The following is a 7,799-nucleotide window of genomic DNA, read 5'->3' as shown; positions in this document are numbered from 1 at the left end:
GGTATTCCTTCTAAAAACACCGCGACCGCTACACCAGAAAGGGAAATGTAATGAATCGACGTGCGTCGTAACCGCGCTTCCTGTAATGTTCGGAACTGCTGATTTCATGTCAGTGGATACGCTGCTTCCAGTTCCAGCTTTTCTTTCACCTCGCAACGCGAAATACGATAGTACCACGGGCAACCGAATACATTTAGAGCAAATGATAAATTAGTATGCTCTCTTTGTCTTTTCTCAGAACGCATCTCACGAAAGATCAGCGTCGGTTCGGCTAAAGTCCTGGTAATTATTTTTCACCCTTACGACGGCACCTTTGGGCCCGTATGAATTTCACGGTTTCTATTCTACAACTGTTTTAGGCTGCCACGAGCAGTACAACTCTTCATACGGGCTGCACCTCTGCTGAATGCGATGATGCTGAGCATCGTTTCAGGACATGACAGGCCTTTTATAAACAAAATAATCATTCACGGCACTATCTTGACATCTGAAGCGTGCCTAAAATATCTGCCATAGATGCTTTGCGTCACCCTTACGCCATACAAAGGACCGTTAGGACCGCATACCTTTTCGCCATGAAAACCACCGCCAAAACCGGCCCAGACGGTCAGACTTCAAACTCTGTCATGTCCCCAAGTAAGCGTTTGTAAGCACAAAAAGCTGTATAGAAAAATGAACGAAGTGCATCGACAGAGCACAGACATGTTCATGCATTGACTTGGTGCACTCCACTGCCTTGAAAACGCTGGTCACGCTCGCTCGCACTATGTCCACACCCTGACCATAAGAACTGCGTGCACAAGCGAAGGAAATACGGCCGCGGCATGAAGCAGAAAAAATAGAGGTTGTTGTGACGTCAAAATACTGTAGAGCGGGTCACGAAGAAATGGGTAAAGAACAAAAGGAACAAGACAGCGGGATTTGCACACTCTGCAAGCCAGCGAAACGACCCTGAGGCAGCCGTGGTGGTAGCGTCATTTTACCTCTGGTATATCGCAACACAGGAAATGAAGACGTAAATGCCTCCGGTAAGGCTTGGGGTTTCGGGGTTTCGGGGTTAGGGGTATTTTGAGCACGTCGCGGCGGACATCAATGTGCTGTGTTGCGGGGGCCATCGTTCAAATTGCTCCCCACTTTCTGCCGTCGTCGGCTTCGCCTTGTCATCTTTTCCCCTGAACTCAATTTACTGAGGCTGCGACAGCGCTGCTGAGCCGAGAAGCGTTTGACGCCAATGCGAGATCTTGTCCACAATGCTACGTCGACGCCTACCTTTCAGTGATGTTTAGCTCGTTCGTTGCCAATCTTCGGAGGGGCTGAAGCCTCTCCAAACGTGGTCATTCGGCAGTGAAGAAGAAGAATACGATGATCTGATGATGGTCAGGAGGAGATATATATTTACAGAAGCAAAATAGTATACATAGGCAAATTCACAGCAACAAGTCACACAGACAACTGTAACTTAAAAGAAAATGAAGACTCTCACACAGAAAAGTCACTTTACAGGCCCTTACTTTCCTACCGAGCGTTTCGGTTAAAGCCTAGGGGGTGTAAATACGTGCTAAGCACGGAGCCTCAATCTTGACTGTCGAATATGGTCCGAGGACCGCTTTTTGATACCAGACATCAACAAAGACCCAAGGGCGGTCACCTTAGGTGATCCGCACCGAAAATGAAGCAGCCAATCAAATTATTTAAAAACATGCCACAACCCCCGTGGGTTGGGAATAGTCTTGGACCCAGGTCCTTAATTACGCCAAATAAAAATACAACATTCAAAACACACACTCTCTCCACTCGCTGGTCCCCAAACCCTCTCGCACGGCGCCTGTCTTTGCCTCCCCTCCTCAGCGTGTTTGCGACGCGACCTTGCAGCTGGGGCATTTGTGAAAGAAACGCCGCGGGGGATCTGGAGACTAGGCCACCCAGCCGTCCCGTTCGAGGAAAGGGGGGGGGGGGGGGGGAGGGGGGGGGGCACTGTCCCAGAGCAGTGTACAGTCGCCGTTGCTCGGACCCAATGCCTCGCGACACAGCGGGAGGCCGCTGGGCTGATTGCCTACTTGGGAGGGCCAACGGTCGCGCCTATTGTCGCCTTCTGCAGGACATTTAGTGAGCGCTTGTGGCAGTGCAAAAAGCTTCATTAACGGCGTCTCCCTGCACCCATGCTTGGCGCCACGGCGGGACATCGCTGGACGAGCTGGCCATAAAGTGATTCGCAGAAGCGTGCTGCTGTTGTTCCCGGCTGATAAGGATGCGTCTGCCGTTCGCTTCTTGGCGACGCCTCGGGGCGAAGGGGCAAAACAAACCAAGCCTCATGCGCGCCCGCGCGCCCGCGCCCAAGAAAAGGGGAGAAAAGGAGAAAAAAAAAAAAAACAACAGCGCTCGCTCCTTGGCCTCGGTGCGTAGGGGGTTTGACCGCCAGCTCGACTCCATGTGCGAGTCGCTTTTCACTGCGGCCTTACACGTCCCTCCTAAGAGGGTAAATGAGCTTGGAATCCGGTCATTTCAGCCTAATTCAACAAAGGCCGCAACAACCCGCGAAGAAAACAAAACATGTAAGACACTTCGCACGTGAATGGAACACCAAATGAATCTCGCGACACAAGATGGGTATAACACAAAACAAATCACACATTCGCATCGGCGGAGCGGACTTTGTTCGTGAAAGCCCCGCGCGCGAGCAATTGGATGTCCTCACGTCAAGTTCACGCGCACTCCACCGTTCACATCACACATTGCACCGGGTACGCGGGAACATTCACGCGTCGCCGAAAGGCCATGGCTCAAGCGTGTGCTTGCTCTACGCCCCAAGTCACATTGGGGACACGGGTTAACGCGTCGGCGTTACCATTGCTTGACCCTTTCCTGTGGGTCACCGTCACATTGTAGCGCTGTAGGGCCAGCGCCCATCGCGCGAGTTTTGCCCCATGAGGCGTACTAGTAGTGAGATAGGAGAGGGGGTTGTGGTCAGACACCACGTTAATTTCTGCCCCGTACACCAAATGATCAAATTTCTTTAGTGCCCAGATAATGGCGAATGCTTCCCGCTCGATCGTAGACCAGCGGGTCTGCGTTGGCGTGAATCGGTGGCTGGCAAACGCTATCGGCCTTTCCCGTCCCTCGTCTCCCATCTGCGCCAAACACGCCCCCGCTGCAACGTCGGACGCGTCGGTGAACAGCCAATATGGCCTTTTAATGTCGGGAGTGTTCAGCGATGCAGCTTCGCACAGAGCTGACTTGAGCCTGTCGAGCGCGTTTTGCGCTTCCTGGCTCCACGGAATCGTGTTAGGTACACCTCGCCTCGTCAAAGACGTTAGTGGTGCGGCCACCTCGGCGTATCCTTCAACGTAATCGCGGTAGTAACCACATAAGCCTAGCAGACTCCGTAGCTGTCTCTTTGTTGCGGGGGGCACGAGCCCACGAATGGCCGATATCTTTTCTGGGTCGGGCCCATGGGTTCCGCCTCCCATTATGTGTCCTAGGTACTTAATGTGGGCCTGTGCGACCTGACACTTTTCCCGGCTCACTTTAAGCTTGGCGTCGCGCAACAAATAAAAAATTATTTCTAAGTGCCGCAAGTGTTCAGTCCACGAGGAAGAGAAAATGGCGATGTCATCGAGGTATGCGGCCGCATAAGCCTGATGTTTCGAGAGGAGGGTGTTCATTATCCGCTGAAAGGTGATCGCGGCGTTCTTTAGCCCGAACGGCATAACGAGCCAAGCACATTGTCCCTCGTGAGTTACGAAGGCGGTCAGATGTTGGCTCTCCGGAGCTACCGGCACCTGCCAGTATCCGCGTCGCAAGTCGATAAGAGTGATATACCTAGCGCGGCCCACCCTCATGATGAGCTCTTTAGGGGGTGACATTGGAAAGCCATCCGTGCGCGTCGCTGCGTTTAAAGCGCGATAGTCAACACACATGCGCACCGATCCATCCTTCTTACCCACGCATACAAAGGGATGGGCGCGCTCGCTTTCCACCGGATACACCAGCCCGAGGTCTAGCAACTCGTTTACCTGGCGGCTCACCTCACTCCTTAATAACTCCGGCACGCGATATGGGCAAGTGCGTTTGAGCTAGTGGCCTTCGTGCAGCTCTATCTTATGTGCCCCAACTCGTGCGACTCCCGGCGTTTCGCTGAACAAATCAGCGTAAGCGGAAAACACCTCCGAGATCTCGAGGCAGTCCTGAGTAGGTAGGTGTGCGAGTTTCTCCGCATCTATCAGACAACCACCACATCTCTCAGACACAGACCGAGGGGTGTACTCGATTTCACCAAACTCCTCGTCTTCCTCGAAAACTACTCCGACATGGCTGACACGTGCGTAGTAGGGCCGCAGCCTGTTCGCATGCACTATCGCTGTAGCCTTTTTTCCCTTGTCGATTCTGTACGAGTTCTGCCTCTCTTGCGCGGTTACGACGAATGGACCGAGCCATTTGGGGGCCATTTTACTGCCAGGGTCTGTGTCAAAGAGTAATACCTGGTCTCCGACGACAAACGTCTTGCTCCGTGCGCGCCTGTTATACGCCTGCGCGTAACTTCCCTGACGTGCGCTCGACGTCAAACCCGCTATCTGCTGCTACTTCTAGCTGCTCGCGTAGCTGTCGCAAATAGTTCGCGGGTTCTTCCCTGAGTGTGTTCGGGAGGGGTTGCTGGCCTGTCCATGTTCGCTGCAGAATTGCTAGCGGTCCGATAGGGTTTCTACCGAATAAGAGCCGGAACGGCGCCACGCCTGTAGTGTCATGGGGGACTTCCCTGTACGCCCAGTGAACGAACGGGACCAGTCTATCCCAGTTCTTGGGATCTTTCTGAGTAACATGGAACAACATGTTCTTCAAAACGCGGTTCCACCTTTCCACTGTCCCGTTGCTCTCCGGATGCTCAGGAGTCGAAAAACGCGGTGCGCATCCCGGTCTTGCTAACATCTCACGCGTCAGCTGCGCCGTGAAGTTCGTTCCCTGATCTGAACAGACTACCTCAGGTATGCCTGTGCGGCTGAAAATCGTAAGCAAGGCGTCGCATGTTGCCCTAGCGGTTAGGGATCGCAGACTACCTCCGGCCACCGCGCGCACAAGTCAACGAGGCAGAGAGCGTACCTATGACCCCTGCTCGACGGAACATCAAGCGGCCCGATTATATCGACATTTACGACCTGAAACGGATGGTCGGGTCTGGTGAGAGGTGTGATGGGAACCCTATCTTTAATTCGCCTGTCTGAGCGTACTTGACAGCCGTGACATGTCCTGCAGTGTCGCGTTACGTCCCCTTCTAAGCCTGGCCAGAAAAAGCTGTACTTAATTCTGGTCTTTGTCTTCCGTGGCCCCAAATGGCCTCCCCAAAGGGACTCATGCGCAAGGCAGAGTACCTCTTCACGCTTGCTAAGGGGGAGCACAAGCTGCTTCACTTTGCTACCGGAGATCGAGTCCCAGTGATACAACAAGCCGTCTGAAACAAACATGCCTGCCTTCCCTGCCTTTGCGTCAGCCCACGCTTTCTTTAAGGTTTCGTCTGATACTTGGTCGGATCTGAATACCTGGCTATGTTTTAGGGCTGCGTCCGCGTCATCCTGGATCGAGATTACATCTTCCTTCTCGCTTTCTTCCAGATCTACTTCACAGGGCTGTTCCGTCGCCACACCCTGCTCACCACTCATTAGTTTGTCTGCCTCGGGCCCCGCCGCTTGCTCCTCGTGTGATGTAGAGCTCAGCTTTGCGTTCTGCTCCGCCATGGTGACAGACGCGTTAACTGCTTCAGACAGAGGGCAGGCCTTATTCATAACAAGTGCCTCGTAACGACTGTCTATCTCCGAAAGCAGTTCCCAATCCTCCCTGGAGAGCAAACAATCCACTCCCTCCGCCAGCTTATCAGAAAGCGCGCATACAATGTCTACTGCCTCGGGCCCTGCTATGTGTACGGTGAGCCGCCTGATGCTTACCGCAAGAGTGACCAGTTTTGCGTTAACCGTCTCCCCAAAAGCCGAAACTAGCTTTATCGAGCCGGATGGCTCCCGACATATACTTGGCACGAGGCCTTCCCTAACCACGGTTATCTCGCTACCGGTATCAATTATAGATGTCGCCGGTATCCCTGCGCACTCAATCTCCACCTGCTGTAGCTTCGATTTGCGTACCTCGTCGTATGACTGGGGCGTTTTCATCTCTGCTACTAGGGTTGTCTGGGAGGTTACTGACGCCGGTGTTTCGCATGCCTCTACGCTGGCTACAGCTACTTTTTGAGCTCGAGCGCGTTTCTCCTTCTTCTGCACGTTTTGTGAAGCGCGAGGGCATTCCTTGGCTCGGTGGCCAGATGCGCGGCACTCATAACACTGAATTGGCCGTTTGCTATCATTGTTCGCCGCTTGCGGGGGTACCTTCGGTTTTTCCGCATACACAACAATTTGTTTCGCTGCGCGCCCCTTGCCCTTAGCCTGTTCGAACGTTTCGAGAACGTCGGATATTTCATCCGGTTTTAGCCACCTCTCCTCCTCACGAAGACGCACATACTCTAAGCCCTGAGGGCTCAAGCTACCCTTTATGCGATTTGCGATGATCAATGATACCAGGTCGTCTGTCTTTGGTTTCTACGTCCCGGGACCGAAGGTAGTACTGAAAGTACGTCTTAGTGCGCGAGGTTAACTGCGCCCAAGTTTCATCGCGGCGTTTCGTCGCGCGCTCAAAGCGTTCGAGGTATTCTGAGGGGTTAAGCTTCAGCTCCTTTAAAACGGCTGTTTTTACCGACTCGTAGCTGCCACACTCATCGTCCCCGAGGTTACGGAGAAGGTACCTGACACGCTCAGCTAGTGCTAGCATGATTAAGTGAACGCGGCTTTTGTTTGGCACCTTGTAGGTCGTGAAAATTCTCTCGACTTCCTCGAACCATAACGGCACGTCCGCGTCACACGGCAGCTTCAGTCCCTTAAGGACTTTAGCGCATTGGGAGACTGGATCGGGCCCCATTCGACGCTGATCGTCAATGTCTGACCTTACAGACGTCTGCCCGCTTCCCGCTATCGCCATTGCAACCGCGGGATCTAGCCCAAGTTTCTGTAACTCTAGGCGTTCCTGTGAAAGAATTTTCAATTTTTCCAGCTCAAAATCTAGTTCCATGCGGCGAATTGCAACCGCATCGGATACCGACATCTCCGCTACTTCACGTAGCGCTCCTGCTACAGGCTGAGTTGTCGCTTGCTGCGACTGTTCGCTGTCGTCTGTTATATCTCCCCCTGTCTCTCTCTCGCCTACGCTCGCTATCATGCTCCGTGTTAAAACCATACGCCACTTTACACTTGAGCCATAGCCACTTCAACAAAGCGCAAGAAATCCCGCTTACCCGTGCTGGTGTCGCCAGCTGGGGCCTCCGTCCCTTGGTGCCGCAGCCTCGTCGGAGTCCTTCCCCAGAACGCTGTCTCTGGTTCGGGGCCTGAATCACCTTGCTGCTTCTGGCTGGACGTGCGGGCGCTTGTTGCCTAGTGGGTTCCCAGGGCCTGGGTGCTCTGGGTGATGCTCGTGGTCGCTGGTTGCCGAACCCTGTCGTGCTGCGCCAGTGATGTTTAGCTCGTTCGTTGCCAATCTTCGGAGGGGCTGAAGCCTCTCCAAACGTGGTCATTCGGCAGTGAAGAAGCAGAACACGATGATCTGATGATGGTCAGGAGGAGATATATATTTACAGAAGCAAAATAGTATACATAGGCAAAGTTACAGCAACAAGTCACACAGACAACTGTAACCCGAGCGTTTCGGTTAAAGCCTAGGGGGTGTAAATACGTGCTAAGCACGGAGCCTCAATCTTGACTGTCGAACAT

Source organism: Amblyomma maculatum, chromosome 4, assembly GCF_055883805.1.
Source record: "Amblyomma maculatum isolate TAMU_Amacu chromosome 4, ASM5588380v1, whole genome shotgun sequence".
NCBI lineage: Eukaryota > Metazoa > Arthropoda > Arachnida > Ixodida > Ixodidae > Amblyomma > Amblyomma maculatum.
Note: the sequence above shows the minus strand (reverse complement) of the source record.